The sequence below is a fragment of the Rhinoderma darwinii genome, chromosome 13 (genome assembly GCF_050947455.1).
Source record: "Rhinoderma darwinii isolate aRhiDar2 chromosome 13, aRhiDar2.hap1, whole genome shotgun sequence".
In the NCBI taxonomy this organism is placed as follows: domain Eukaryota; kingdom Metazoa; phylum Chordata; class Amphibia; order Anura; family Rhinodermatidae; genus Rhinoderma; species Rhinoderma darwinii.
Window position 1 is genome coordinate 31,368,265 of NC_134699.1, and position 15,345 is coordinate 31,383,609.

Below are 15,345 nucleotides of genomic sequence, written 5' to 3' on the forward strand. Positions count from 1 at the left end.
GGCCGCTGCCAAATAAGGTTGGTGCCGGCAGTGGACCAATCCAGTCACCTGACATATAGTCAGGTGACTCAGGTCAGGTGACTGGACTGGTCCAATCCTGTGCTGTCACCGACCCCAGTCAAAAGTGATCCTCCTCCGCTTCACTTCACTGCATGACCACCTCCTCCTCCTGATGGTGAGTAGTGTCAGGCAGAGCGGAGAATGGTAGCAGTAGGCTACCGCTCTCCGCTGTTTGCACTAAGTGTAATGGAAGGGGAGGGAGGCGTTGCGGCGCTACTTTAGAGGGTGGGGGTGGCGCTATCTAGAAGGGGGGCTTTGTGTGCCTATCTACAAGGGGGCTGTGTGTGTGGCTATCTACAAGGGGGCTGTGTGTGTGGCTATCTACAAGGGGGGGGCTGGCGCTATCTACAAGGGGGCTGTGTGTGACTATCTACAAGGGGAGCTGTGTGTGGCTATCTACAAGGGGGGGGGGCTGTGTGGCGCTATCTACAAGGGGGAGCTATCTACAAGGGGGGCTGTGTGTGGCGCTATTTACAGGGGCTTTGTGACGCTATCTACAAGGGGGGCTGGCGCTATCTACAAGGGGGGCTGTGTGTGCTATCTACAAGGGGGGGGCTGTGTGGCGCTATCTACAAGGGGAGCTATCTACAAGGGGGGCTGTGTGTGGCGCTATCTACAGGGGCTTTGTGGCGCTATCTACAAAGGGGGCTGTGTGTGCTATCTACAAGGGGAGCTGTGTGTGGCTCTGTACAAGGAGGGGATGTGTGGCTATCTATAAGGGGGGCTGTGTATGTCTATCTACAAGGGGGGCTGTGTATGGCTATCTACAGAGGGGGCTGTGTGGCGCTATCTACAAGGGGGGGCTGTGTGGCGCTATCTACAAGGGGGGGCTGTGTGGCGCTATCTACAAGGGGAGCTGTGTGGTGCTATCTACAAGGGGGTGCTGTGTGTGGCGCTATCTATAGTGGAGGCTGTGTGGCACTATGTACAAAGGGGAGCTGTGTGGCATTATATACAAGGGGGGGGGGTGGCTGTGTGGCTATCTACAAGGGGAGCTGTGTGTAGTTATCTACAAGGGGGCTGTGTGGTGCTATCTACAAGGGGGGGCTGTGTGTGGCTACCTACAAGGGGGCTGTGTGGCGCTATCTACAAGGGGGAGCTGTGTTGTGCTATATACAAGGGGGGGGGGCTGTTTGGCTATCTTCAAGGGGGAGCTGTGTGGTTATCTACAAGGGGGCTATGTGGTGCTAACTACAGGGGGCACGGTTACTGAGGGGCACTTTTATTGTGTTACGAGTTTGTTTAGAGGATGTTGTATATGTGGGGAGGATGCTGGAAAAGCGAGAAACCAACATGTCTGTGTGTCAAATTCGGCAGAGACGAGTCGTGGCTGGAATAAGTGGTCACAGTGGTCTGGGCCCGATGGAGAAAAAAAAGGAAAATGAATGACTCAAGTCAGAGAAAAGATGACCTAAGTTAGTGCGAGAAAGCTACAAGCGGGGCTGTGATTGGTGAGTCACTCCCAACACACTGCACAGTGCATAGGCAATGATTTTGTAATGTGTCCGTAAAAATTTTGGTCTGTCCGTGAATTTTTGCTCAGTTGTCCACAAATTTCTGAAGTGGAGGTTGGCAACCCTGGTCCCTCCTGCGCAGTCCGATCCGGCCTCTCTGGATGATGTTGCAGCCCATGTGATAGCTGCAGCTTGTGATTGGCTGCATCGGTGGTCACATGGGACGTAAAGTCATCCCAGGAGGCCGGCCCTCTGACATCATCCAGGCCGGCCTCCTGGGATGACGTATCATCCCATGTGACTATCGCTGCAGCCCGTGATTGGCACACATGGGATGCAACGTCATCCCAGGAGGCTGGACTGCAGGAAGGAGGGCGGTCTGGGTAAGTATGATTTTTTTTCCGTAGTTGCCTTTTTTTGTGGTGTAATCGCTGCGAATACGCTGCAAAAGTCGCAACACTTGGCTTTCTGTTGCGGGTTTTGCATCCCCATTGAATTTAATGGGGTAAAATCTGCAACGGAAAATCAACAAATGCTGAATTAAATTCCGCACCGCAGATCAATTTATTAACGTTTACGCTGCGCTTTTTTTCCGCAGTGTGGGCATGAGATTTTCTGAATCTCATCCACTTTGCTGCTACTGTAAATGCTGCACCATTTCCTCACAGAATTCCATTGCGGAAATTCAGCAGCATTAACGCTATGTGGGAACCAGGCCTAAACAAAGGCACACGGTGGGGGAGGTCTGTTGAGCATTATTCCCTATCCTAGCAGCCAGATATATACATCCACACAGCACGGATGCGTTTGATCACAATAAAGACATTTTTTACACTTGAAAGGCCCAGAAAATAACTGCAGTTTTCTTGACTGTGTGATCCTGGCCTAACAGTTTTTTTCTCATGGATTGTGAAGCCCTCCTATATAACAGATGTAGATCAAGTTCTCTCTGCTCACCCACATTTGTATTAGGCCAGGATCACAAACACAGTGTTGATGCAGTTTTTAGTGCAGTTTTTGGCTACGTTTTCTTTTAGCCAAACACAGGAGTGGACACAAAAGAAAAAAAGATGCATCAGTCTTTTCTTTATGGGTATGTTCACACGGCAGCGTCCGTTATGGCTGAAATTACGGGGCTGTATTCAGGAGAAAACAGCTCCGTAATTTCAGCTGTCGTGGCATGTTGAGGTGCTTTTTCGCTGCATCAATTACGGACGTAAATGGAGCTGTTTTTCCATGGAGTCAATGGAAAACGGCTCCATTTAACGTCTGAAGAAGTGACAGGCACTTCTTTGACGCGGGCGTCTATTTACGCCTTTTGACAGCGGGGCGTAAAAAAAATGACCGTCGGAACAGAACATCATAAGACCCATTCAAATGAATGGGCAGATGTTTGCCGACGCTATCGAGCCGCATTTTCGGACGTAAATCGAGGCGGAAAACGCCCGAATTACGTCCGTAAATAAGCCGTGTGAACATACCCTAAACCTTATCTTCCTTTTGGATCTACTTCTGACTTTGGCTAAAAATAAAAATTAAATGCACCAAAAAACGTCAACTGTGTGTGTGATCCTGGCCTATGGGTATGTTTCAGTGGTGTAACTACAGCTGTAGCAGCCATAGCGGATACTATTGAACACTATGGCAGAGCAGGGAGGTATCTCCCTGCTCTGCCATTTACTAGCCTACAGGCCACGTTTGGATCACACCGGCCTACGCAAGGATCCCGCTGAGGTGGGGGTGGTATCTACAAGGGGGCTGTATGGCACTATCTACAGGGGGGAGGTGGCGGCGCTATCTACAAGAAGGGCTGTATGGCACTATCTACAAGGGGGAGGTGGGGCACTATCTACAAGAAGGGCTGTATGGCACTATCTACAAGCGGGAGGTGGGGCACTATCTACAAGCGGGAGGCTGGGCACTATCTACAATGGGAGGGGGGCACTATATACAGGGGGTAAGGCTGGCACTATCTACAAGGGGGAGGTGGCGGCGCTATCTACAAGAAGGGCTGTATGGCACTATCTACAAGCGGGAGGTGGGGCACTATCTACAATGGGAGGGGGGCACTATATACAGGGGGTAAGGCTGGCACTATCTACAAGGGGTGTATGACACTATCTACGGGGGAGGCTGTATAGCACTATCTACAGGGGGGGCACGATCTACAGAGGGGCACATGTTCACATGTAGAAATTTCTGCAACTGTTCCATATAACTGAATGGGGTTTGTAAAAATGCTGCAGAAACAACTCCATTCAGATGTAGGGAAAACAGTTTTAGTAGCAAATATTTCTAAAACAAATATGCCATGTGTGAACACTTCCCTACGGTGTCTACGGATATTTTGATTAGTTTAGATACATTAATTTACGGTATGTTATTGATTTGGTTTTTCCATTTCATGTCTTTTGTCTGATAATATGTACATGTTCACTAGTTGCCTTATTAGATGAAAGATCTTAGTTAATAAAGTAATTTAATCAATGTTGCCCCCTGGTGGATGATACTGAATGCCATCATATACTGGTAATGCACTGTAAATGTCTACTGCTGGGCTACTTCTGTATTTGCTCTCTTGCTATGTACATTTTAAAGACATATCCATAACACCTCTTGTTCATATGCAGGACTTGTTCTCCCCTTATAAATTAAAGAGGCTCTCCGAGGCTAGGAAATACAATTTACTGAACAGAGAAAACACCATGCTCTGTACAATGTGCAGCAATTCGGCTCTTGTATTTGTTTGTATAGACCATGCTCTGAGGCACTATATCGCTACAAAGCATATACAACACAGTATAACAAAGCGTGAACACGGAGTGGCAAATTTTTAACCGTATTTATGGGATTTTTTTAGCGGATTTTTTTTTAAATATATATATATATATATATACAGTATAGGCGGTTCGGGCCAAACGTCATATTTATGAAGACCCTGTGCTGAGTTTTCTGTGGCTTTTTTAATGTTTTTTTTTTTTTACAGTTTTTTTTATTCATTTTTTGGTGGGGCCAGATGTTACATTAAAGGGGTTCTCCAGGCATTTTATATTGATGGCCTATCTTTAGGATAGGCCATTAATATCAGATTGGTGGGGGCCCGACTCCTGGCACCCCTATCGATTAATAGGACCACGGCGTTTGTCACCGCAGTCTTTTTCCCGGATTACAGGCACAGTGGTCCGTTCATTTAGGTGAATGGGACTAAGCTGCAATACCAGGCACAGAAGCTATGGATGTGTATGGACGGTGTGGCCCCTTTGGTCAGCTGATTGCGAGGTTTGTCGGACTCACACCAATCTGATATTTTAAGGATAGGAATCAATATAAAATGCCTGGAGAGCCCCAGGCAATAGTGAAATATGAAATGCACTATATATAACTGCGTTTTGGTTTGTAGCGTTTTTGTTGCTTTTTTGTAGTCGGTGTCGTCAAAACACAGCATGCTCTCGGTGTGCCATTTTTTTATGCCATTTTTCCCATGGGCTTCTCTATAGGACATCAAAAACGCCAGGAAAAAAAAGCATGAACAAAATGACACTAATTTAAAAATGTCACAAAAACGTAAAATAAAAATGCTTTTACTTTTAACAAAACGCTGGGGTTTTAACGTGCATTTTTTTCATGCAGTTTAAAATGCCAGAATGCCTCCTGTGTGTGAAGGAGGCCATAGCACCCAAACTCATTTGTGCCGCTGAGAGATTTTCAGCAATTGGGATCTCTCATACAACCTACAAAGGGCTATTCAAATCAATGAGGGCTATCTGAGCAGTGCCAGAGTGGTCTTATACAACCTGTGATATGTTTAACCTCGGGTGTACATGCGACATCTCTAGGAGCTGGTCGCACACTTGATTTAGAAACGTTGAAAAAGCATGCTATAGAGTGCCAGAGCCCCTTCATTAAAATCAGAGGAAGTCATGGACTTCACCATGATCCTATAAGGGCCTGTTCACATCTGTGTTGGGGGCTCCATTAGGGGCCTCCGTCGCAAATCCAACCTAAATGACCAGAAATAATAGCGCAGCAAGCGGCGCTATTGTTTCCAGTAAAACCACAGACACTCAGTTACCCGATGGAACCCAGTAAAGGCAATGGGTTTAGTCGTCTGCCGGGGGTTTCCGTCATACAACGGAAACACCACTTCCGGTATTTTCGTTGTTCTGCTACTCTGACGGGGCAGAACAATGGAAAAACCAACGTAGGTGTGAACCTGTCCTAACCGGTTAGAAGATCATGTTTGACTATAAAATCAAAATGTTATGTTTCCAATACGTCATCACAGTTCTCATTGAATAAATTCGACTTGAGTCAAGTTTATTTTGGTAAATTATCAATCACATCCTGCTATAACCTTATACATCTTCTGTCATTCTACATGTTATACAGTGGAAAACAATATGGGAGGTACTCTCAGCCAAAAGCGGCATCACATAGATCAGTTCATTTCAGAGTTATATAAATGTAGTAAATAATAAGTTGCGTTAGAAACTCCACACGGAGTAAGGAACCCCACCTCCCGTTGTTGTCGTCATCTACATAGGCAGTAATAGGAGCAACGCCAACATACCTTTTATTTAAGACAATTTCATCATTTCCTAACACAACAATCAAGTTTACAGCCATTTGCTGCAATACAGTATAATGTAAAGACAATACAACTGTATGTCTGTCACCGTGCAGAAAATTAGACTTATACAGAAAAAAGTAGAAAAACTAAATTAAGGCTGAGGGCCTCATGAACCACAACTCTTTTAGAGTGGCTGTTTTACCGACAACAACCAATCAGAGTCCACGTTTCACTTGTCTAGTGCAGTTTACAATATGGAAGCTAAACTCTGATTGGTTACAATTCACAACAAGGATATTATTCTCTCACACAATTTTGATACATGAGGCCCTGACTGTTTAGGAAAAGCCTGATAAACTGACAATGATATATCATCCTATCTGCCCTCTGATTTTAGAAAGTTCACTAGTATAGCAATAATAGGGTGAAGAGGTACATACAGATTTCCCCTTTAAAAGTGTCAATTTATCATGACAATCCCTTTTTATATTTACGTTGGCCCAAACCGGCCTTCTGCAAGTCCGGCTTTAGAAACTCAAGCCTATCAGTTTGCAATACATTTCCCCTGCAGCGACCACTGCAGGGGAAATCTAGTATTACATGCCGACCATTCAGATAAGTGGCCGTTCATGTAGTACAAGGATAGGCCAGGTCCACAAGAAAGACATCTGCTCTTTGTTAACGGCTAAGGTGAGAGTGGGGGTCCCGGACAACTATATGGCCTAATATGTGCTATTAATTGACTCCCTAACTGTTATATTATACAGCAGATCGTTTATGTAGGTGAAATATTTCTACATTAATAGGTATAAGTTTACATTAAATAAAGCCCTGCATTGGCATGTACACAACCCCTTTCCTGCCAAGATATATGGTACAGTATGATAGGTACAAGGACAAGGCTTATAAGGACAACAAAGATAATAATACTAATAACAAATATAATAATAGTAGTAATAATCAATTATTATGAAAATTAGAGCAAAATACAGTTAGTTATGGTAATGTCCTGCTGTTGCACCTAGAAGCGCGGCCAAACTAGAAACTAGTCTATAATTGTTAATATCTGGAATTGTATTCTCATGATATGATGTATTATCAAAGTAAGGTTACCAAAAAATCATTAATTACAGACCGAGATATCAAAGAAACAAGAGATATTGCCTGGTTTTTTATCTTCTACCGATATGACTAGTTCTCCTTATCGTATTTAAGATTGAAAGTGTGTTGAAGATCGAGAAATCAGATTGTGAGCGCCATTGGAGACAGGCGCTGATGCGAGAGATTCTATATACCGTGCTGTGGAATAGATTGGTGCTTTACAATGGGAAATGAATACATTTGTTTGGGCAACCATCATAGTAGTCTCTATTTTTATCTTACAAAGCAATTGTTGGCACATATACTAAGGATAAAGGAATGAACAATTGGACAAGCAATTCTTACTCAGAAAATAATATTCGGAACTCAGAAAATAAAATGTGCTAAATGTCCGGATGTACTCTAACTTTTACTAACGCCAAGAGAACTTAGGGGCCACATTGTTTACTTACATCTCATCCATGGCTGAGGTAAACTCATCAAGTCGAACCCTGCCGTCAGAGCCCTGGTGCCTGCAAAGTGATGTACAGTGCTCAGTGTATAGAAAACATGAGGTAGAGGATATCCTAATGTGCTCAATCAGATAATTGCCAGAATGTTGTTCCATGGATGCTATTTTTCTTGGGAAGAAAACCTCTGTAATACGACATGCAATGCACAGTAGGCAGCCTAGGCACAGTAGGCAGCCCAGCTGAAAGGAAACCTGCTAGTCTAGCCTGTTGGAGCTATCTAATTACCAAGTTGGGCCAAGTTGGGCCTGACTAAGAGGCAATCATTTATTATGGGACATACAATTATTAAGGTGTAGGTGCACCTTTACAGTAACTTACTGAAAGTAAACCCACACATGTATGAGGGACTTGCTTTGGGTATGGCTGTATTGATGGATGCCTCACCCTACAGGCTCTTAGAATGTAAATTGTTAGAGCCCAATGCTCCATTCAATGTCTGTGAGAATGGCGGAAACAGCCGAGCGCTGTACTTGACTGTTTCCATCATTCCCATAGATTTAGAATAGAGCGGCAGCGATTTTCGTTTAGAAAATGGTCACCTATCCTGTGGGTAGGTGATCATTTTTGATTCTGGGATAATCCCTCTTTTTGCATCCAAGATTTCTAAAGCAATAGAGCAAATTTATTAATGCAACTTTATTTATCAGGTTAAAATGTGCGACACACTGATATGGATCAAACGTAGGGACTTTCCTTACACAAGAGTGACATTTGGGAGCTATGTATGCTTCATTTGCATCGTTTTGTCAACTATAGAATTATGAGATGACACAATTTTCATGGCCATGTTGTTATTTAAAAAAAAAAAAAAGAAAGTATTGGGATAACTGGGGGAGATTCATTTCAATTGATGAATCTGGAGTAGGCTAAAAATGCAATCGGCGTAAAAAAGTGGCGAAAATGATAACAAATTGACGCAACTCTAAAGTCTTGTGCATTTTTTCTGTCAGTTTCGGAAAAGCAGAGACCTTGTTGCCATAGCAACCTAATCAGAGTCTATGTGTAGGTTAAAAAATGAAAGCTAAATTCTGACTGGTTGCTATGTGGAAAAAAAAAAGATTAAAAACTGAAGTTGCATTGGTAAAACAATATGACACTCCTATTGTACATTATAAATAGACCTGTGCGTATATTATACATATCATATACTGGCCCTCATTCATCATGTTTCTCAAACATAAGTATCCTTGTTGCCCATAGCAACCAATCACAGTCCATGTTTAATTCTGCCAGTGCAGGTTGGAAAATAAAAGCAGAGCTCTAATTGGCTGCTATGGCAACAAGGACTTGTTTTGATTATTACTTGAATGGTTGGGTTATCTTACCTTTTATATTATGCCTAGTGCCAGAAAAACGTTCAGAAATAACTTTTCCATTATTGCGCACTAGTTGCTTTACGTAAATACATTACAATTGTTTTAAAAGGTAAAGATTGTCTAAAGTTCAAGAGTAAAATTTCTTTACAGTTAAAACCTAATAAATAAGACCAGGCAGAAATGGCATTTTCTTAAAAAACAAAACAAAAAAACCCCCCACGAAATGTAATAAAAGTTAGTGCAGTCTATCTAATGGAATATAAACAAAGCAATATAACGTTGAGTATAAATATCAGGTTTCACAACCTATATAATGTAAAATACATACTGACTCACATGTAAATATGTTTTATAGAAGTAGCAGAGGTGAGCAGGTCCCTTTCTACATTTTATTTGCTTTGTATACAAGACATCGTGCTTCTAGACCCCAGGGGACTGAGGGGACAGAAATATGTGTATAGGGTTGCTGATAAAGGCTCCATCGTGACACTTGACAAACCCCAAGAAGTTCTGTCTTGGAGCAGAAATGAAGGTCCTATTACACTAAGGGCCCATGCACATGGCTGTATTACGGACACGTGTAATATGGATCTGTAATACGGAGCCTATAGACTGCTGTGAGACCATACTGTACTTCACTGATCCTCTGGTTTTATACACAGGCACACCAAGGTCAGGGTCATGCTCCAACACAATCTATAATATGGAGGTAATCTTCCCTCGAAGCTTTGCACCTCATAGAAGTACCATATGGTAGCACAAAAAGTACGTACAGCTCTGTAGTACAAAAACCGTAGGGACTTTGCATGCCGCCTTACGGGGTCTGCAAATGCCATGTGCACTGACCTTTATACTAAATCCTGCCACCTGTTGCGGCACAGTAAATTTTCATCACATGAAACAAATAGAAAGGGACCTGTCGATAAATAGCAAATTCAGCTCTGCTACATCATCAGTATAAATTGTGGTAATGCACTTTATCAGTGAATTTATAAAATACCAGTTTTTTTGTCTATTGCATCTGGTATGCAAAGCTCACAGTGATTTTACTGTTCAATTTATTTTTTTAATTGATAAACCAGTTCACTCATGCATCATTAATAGTAAATAAAAAAGACATTTACAGTATATTATTGCAAATGATTTTTAGTAAATTTCCATAAACATGTCAGAAGATGCAATGGTGAACTTGGACAACCACCCACTTAAAGTGAATTTTTTCTAATTAGTGAAATGGACCTGACAGGGTCATGTAACATACCAGGGCTGTAAATTCTGTCACGTTGGTTCCCCAAATGCAAGTTTCCAAAGTGCTCCGTACACTATAGGACCTTACCACAGAAAAAAACAAAATGGCCGCAATGGCTGTACAGGAGAAGTTTCTATAATGTTTGCTCCCTCTGTGACATCACTTCCTGCTCTGCAGCTATTGGCTGAAACTGCACCTCACAAACTCCCTGCTCTGCCCGCCCCCTGCCTGCACTCTGCACATACTACTGGTAATACTGAGAGTTCTCTGCTCCATTTTAGATGCTTCCTCTTGTATTTGGTCCAAAAAGCAGAATTAAAAAAATAAAATGGTGCAGAGAGCTCTCAGAATGACCAGTATTATGTGCAGGCAGGAAGCGGGCAAGGCAGCAAGTCTGTGAGGTGAGGGTTAAGCCTATCCTTAGGATAGTTCATTAATGTTAGATCGGTGGGGGTCCGACCCCCGCCATCAGCTGAATGAAGGGGTCACGGCGATGAACGCCACTGCGTCTTCAATGCTTACCAGGCCCAGCACCGTATACATCTGTAGCTGCTGTGCCTGGGATTGCAGCTCAGTCCCATTCACTTGAATGGGACTGGAACTACAATCCCATGAACAGTAATCTATGTACTTCAAGGTAATGAATGACACAATATTCATATCCACAATCCAAAACTTCATATGGATATGTAATTATTTAATAAACTAACTGCTCATTAAGGTTATATACAATTGGCACATTTAATAAAGCCAATTAGTCATTAAACTGATGCTTTAGCCATGGTTAACCAGGGTCGATTTAGGAACCAGAGCCACATCCTGTACACCTCATTCTCCCCTACTCCATATTTAAATGTTCCTAACCTATGCGTCTGTATACAATGAGTACATTACATTATTTCTATGTGATGCCAGATGTAATTGTTTAGAAAAATGTTAGAAACGGCCGCATGGGTCTGCGAGCTTTGGCCCCAGTCTCCTCCTCAGGAGACGCCAGCTCTCACTTCCACTCACCTCGGTCGGGTCCCGTAGGGTGCACGCGCATGCTCGTGCCCGCTCTTAAAGGGGCAACGCGTGCACCAGACTTTAATGTGAAATCAGCCCATGAGTGCCCTGGACTATAAGAAGGGCCCAGACCCTTGCTTCCATGCCTGAGCGTTGTTTGTCGTATCCTAGTTTGTCTAAGCAAATGGTCTCCTAGTGTTTTCCTGTTCCAAGAGTTCTCTGTTCCTGTATCCGTGCTATCCTGGTCAAGTGCCGTGCTGTATTCGACGCCTGTCCTACTACTCCACGCCTGACGTCTACCTGCTGCCTAGTCAACAGCCGAGCCTGTCTTACTACTGTCCGAGCTGCCACAGGTACCCTATACGAACTATAGACTGTGACCTGCGTCCTGTTGGCCAGCTGCCATACCGCCAAGGTGGTACGGCCCAGTGGGGCCATCTTGCCTGAGCCACTAACAGCATTTAGAGATTTGCTTTACAGCAGCCACGTGGACCATAGGAACCTGTAGATTGGAGATGAATCATTGACCTTTATGGTAGAGTGTTCTAGGCATGGTCTGTGATCTGTACAGAGGTCATTGTGCAGGGTGGCAGAGGCAGGGAGCTGTGTCCATCACCTATTCTCAATGGCTATCTATGTTATGATAATGAGATGACTGCTGAGAAACTACCTCTACGGAACAGGAAGTGTCAAATCTATTATGAGCCTCAATGGTCAGTGTGAAAACTGCATGAATATAGGCTTATTTTTTCAATTCAGATAGTGACATGAAAATATATTAAAAAAAAGAAAACATTTCTTCAACATTATGTTTAACATAAAATCTTGATTTGAACAATAGGTCATTTTTTGATGACACATTCCCTTTAAATGGTTATTAACATTCAGCAAACTTTGCATAAATTAATAGTATAAGCGAATACAAGAAACTTATTGTTAAATATCTTGCTAGAGAAAAATCCCTCTTTTTCCACTTATCGAGCTCCCCATTTTTCCCTCCTAACAGTTCGCTCACTCTGAGTTTACTGCTCAATTCAGAAGACGACACAGACCATCTGGCTCACTGAAGGATCAAGTTACAGTTGCTCATAGAAGTCTATGGAGACAGGAGGGGGGAGCAGGAGCAAACTGAGGGGCACACAGAGGGGCTGCAGCTGCTGGTGTTTTCTATCACTCCAGTGCTGGATTCACAGCTACACTGCTCATTACTGCTGTTTAATGTCTTCAATGTAGCTACTATTTCTGAGGACGTGCTATAAAAAGATTGGGGAGCAGGATATTCTCTTCTCTATGTGTGCTGTATATGGGAGACATGATAGCAGTTAGGCTCCACCCACAAGATCAGGCAGAACTGAGAATTAGAGATAAAGCCTGCAGAGGCGAAGAAGGAAGAATACAAGTCATATAATGGTCAGAAATCTTCTTATTCCTCATGTACATACACATGACAGCTTATCTGAAAAGTCACCTGAAAGTTTAGGTACGCTTTAAGAAAAAAAAAGCCACCTTTGCACTTGTGCCACACTGAGCATAAGCATCCCACTGATAAATGACCTACTATCACTTGTCTCATCCTACTTTAATTTCTTAGACCATGGCTACGCAGCGTCATATTGTGGATGATAATTGCACGAGCATGTTTACATCAGAGTGCAGTGCTGTATTGCGCGACATCACCTTTAAAGTCTATGGGGGCAAATGAAATGGCTTGTAAATATTCGATGTGATACATCAGTAATGGCAAAAAAATACAATACTATTAGATTCTTTGCTATTGTTGAAGCAATGCGTTAAGTATGTCCTACTCTGCTTGCCATGAACTTGACCCAGGTTCTGATTTACATTTTTTGTTGGTAATACTTAAGCTAGGGCTATACGGCAACACAGGTCGCACGACCAAAAATTACTGTGTCGCCCTGCCTTCCTCGCAGTTAATGAATGCCAATGTTGCGACCCTCAGATTGCCGTGTCCGCGACACGACAGTTGCGAGAAATCCAAACCTGCTGTCACAAAAGGGCCCAAAAGTGTTAGGTCAAATTTATTATATTTTACACTAGAAAACTGGCGTAAATTATAGCGGAAATCTACACCAGCTTTCTCAGATCAGACTACGCCCCCGCCATAGAACAATTAAAGAAAAAAGTATACTCACCTCCTTTTCTCCCCTCTGGCTTCCTGAGCATGTAGCAAGTGGGATGTATGGGCAGCAGAAAACCAGATCAAAATAAGGGTAAAAATGAAACGAGGAAGAGCCCGCCTGCAAAGATCAGATAATTATTCTAATATTTTACATTAATAGACCAGTTTGTTTTCCGAAAGGTACACATACAACCATATATACTATGATGTACGAGAAAAATCCTCAAATATTATATTACCTTATACTGTAAATTATCGAAAGATTGTATAAATGCAACAACTATCGACCCAAAGTATTGTGAGACAAATACTCCAACAGGTAAAGGAAAGTATGCTTGTAATAGAATATTTTGGTACTATAGACATGGCAAATTTCACAACTGATGTTCTTTATTGCATCAGATAAAAAATGTCAACATCAGTGGCCTACTTATAGTATTCATACAATTAGAAAGAAATGTTATACCTCCCAAAACCTCAATCAATATAATCTCACCAAACCTCTAATGTCCTACAGTAAGAATTCTGATAATAGGTTCTTCAGATGTATCAAATATTTTTTTTTTTTGTGTGGGATACAATGACCCAACTAAAGATTCAGATAGAAAGGAATAACGAAGTATGGTAATACTCGCTGAGTATATATTGGCGCTATAGGTATCTAACGATAGAAAAACCCGGAGGGCTTCTTTAAAGGACGGGTGTCGTGGAAAAAACTTTTTTATGTCAATTTGCTTTTAGTGTTTTATTAAAAAATCTTTTATTTATTTGTGTGTTTGTGTTTTACTTTTTTTTATTTTTTAACTTTTTCTTGTCTATGGGGGCTGCCATTTTTTTTTTCATCTCTGTATGTGTCGATTAACGACACATACAGACATGGAATACGGCACATACAGCCCCATAGTGAATGCGAACGGGACCCGTTCCATTCACTATGCTGTACGCCGTCTGTGTGGGAACGGCGCATGCACCGCTCCCACACAGTCCAAATGGAAGGTCTTCGGCCGAGCGACGTCCGGCGCTATTTTCTTGTAGACCGGAAGCCGCGGCCGGACAGTAAGATGACTACTTCCGGTCGCGACTTCCGGACATGTGTTCTAATACGAGCACTAGGAGCGGAGGGAGCGGAGGGAGCAGACGGAGCGGACGGACCGAAGGGAGCGGCGGCGGCAGGAGCAGGTAAGTTATTTCTGTGTATGTACGTGTTTTAGTGTGTGAGTACCACTGTAGCTAATCCTCCTACACTGTGTGTTAGCTCAAGAAATGGTGGTAGGAGGTTTGAACGTTCAATCCCCTCCTTTCTCCTGGCACTAGCCATTGTTTGAGGACGCTAGAGCGAGCGTGTCGTCTCAAATTTTGCAGCATAAAGCAATGTGGTTGCTTTACAACATGCCAATGCTGCAATTTTGGGAATTGCTCCATCTAGTGACCAGCACTGGGAAATGTTATAAATTAGAATCTAATTTATAATATTTCCTGACTTGTGAAAAAATGTAAAAAATTAGAACAATGTTTAATCATTTATACACTAATAAATTTCTAGCGACACATTTCCTTTAAATAACTGTTCAATCTTTCCACTATTTTATTATTTGGTTTTATAGTGTATTAGCAGCAGACTGATACATTGTCATACTCTCCCCCATTTTGTTCTGTAAAAAATGCTTCATTGCTTTTTAATTGGATTTTCTCAAAATGAGAAATGTCACATAAATAAAAAAAAATTTGCTAAATATACATACAGCTAAAAAATCTCCCTGCATGTACACAAATTGAAATGTTGTCATTTTTTAAATAAATGCACAATGTTCATTTGGCAAATATGAATGAGCAAGGTATAAATGTAAAATATTGAGAAACTGCGAATATTATTTGACCTCTGTATCCTTTGTGTCCATATTAGTAAAAAAAACAACCTAAATTCTAAGATAAAACAAC

General features: G+C 42.3%; 1 long non-coding RNA gene across 3 annotated transcripts in view; it reads right to left on the minus strand.

Moving 5' to 3' along the window:
* The window catches only part of LOC142665768 (uncharacterized), a 98,341-nt gene extending 83,058 nt beyond the window's left edge, over positions 1–15,283 (minus strand). For all 3 annotated transcript variants that reach the window (XR_012851566.1, XR_012851565.1, XR_012851564.1), the window contains exons 1-2: positions 10,275–15,283; positions 7,638–7,697 (exon numbers count right to left, since the gene is read on the minus strand). This is a non-coding gene — a long non-coding RNA (uncharacterized LOC142665768). The remainder of the gene's footprint in view (positions 1–7,637; positions 7,698–10,274) is intronic.
* Positions 15,284–15,345: the final 62 nt, after the last annotated feature.